Raw genomic sequence first — 1185 nt, 5'->3', positions numbered from 1 at the left:
TGTCACACTCAGACACTGTCTCAAACACATGCACTGTCACACACACACACTATCTCACACACTCACTGTAACACAGACTATCTCACACACATGCACTACAACACATGCACTGTCTTACACACACACTATCTCTCACACACATACTGTCACATATACACAGTCTCACACACACACTGTCTTACACACACAGTTTTACACACACACTGTCTCTCTCACACACACTGTCTCTCTCACACACACGTACTGTCTCACACAAACATTGTCTCACACATGCACTGTCTCACACACACACACACTGCCCCCCACTGTCTCACACAGAGTCACACACACTGTTACATACACAGTCACACACACACATTTTGTCATATACACACATGTACACACACATTAATACACTTATGCACACATGAACGCAAAGTCACACGCTAGACCTCTAGCTTTTTTGAGCTTCCTGAAAGGTGAATGAAGGATGAAGTTGAGTATCCAGTGTGGTGGATTATGTTCATTGAGGTCAGGCTTTGATTATTTTAATTTTGAGTGCATTAGTGCTGTATCCCCTATTTTGAGTATATTCCCTACTTTTGTAATTATTTCATTTCAGCTTTTTATCATGCCTTTAAGTGATCATATGCTTGAGGTTAAGATAAAGTTGAAATAATTAAGCTCTGAACTTCATCAATAGTTAATATTCATTAACTATTTAAAATATAATATAAAACAGGGAGAAATGATTTGGAAATGAACTATGTAATAAAAAAGAAGTCTGTGTAAATGAATAAAAGGAATTAACCAATCTAAAGTAAAGTCAATGTATAAACAACCAAACAGCATTTGATCTTCAAGATTACTGTATTTTAAACAATAATGGTTCGTTATATTATCATACATATATTTTAAAATCCATAAATTCATGTTTATTTATCAGTGAAAATAAATTTAAAACACAAATTCTCCTATTAAAAACTTATAACTATAAAATGGTTTTAGAAGAATCCTGTGATGTATCTAACAGAGATTGTGTTAATAGAATGTTAATAGAATATTCTTCATGTGTTTCTCATGCTTATCATCATATATGATGGGATCCAATCATTGACTACCCTTTGTCCAAACTGTACTTTCAGGAGAATTAAATATCAAACAGCCTCACTCTGCATAGGGCAAGTGACTATTCTACATAATAAG

The 1185-nt window shown here is 34.3% G+C and overlaps 1 protein-coding gene across 1 annotated transcript in view; it reads right to left on the bottom strand.

Annotated features, from left to right (window-relative positions):
* The window catches only part of Malrd1 (MAM and LDL receptor class A domain containing 1), a 583538-nt gene that overhangs the window by 456308 nt on the left and 126045 nt on the right, over positions 1-1185 (bottom strand). The window lies entirely within an intron of this gene.

Source organism: Microtus ochrogaster, chromosome 16 (assembly GCF_000317375.1).
Source record: "Microtus ochrogaster isolate Prairie Vole_2 chromosome 16, MicOch1.0, whole genome shotgun sequence".
Classification (NCBI taxonomy): Eukaryota; Metazoa; Chordata; class Mammalia; order Rodentia; family Cricetidae; genus Microtus; species Microtus ochrogaster.
Note: the sequence above shows the minus strand (reverse complement) of the source record. Positions and strands in the feature narration are given on the sequence as shown.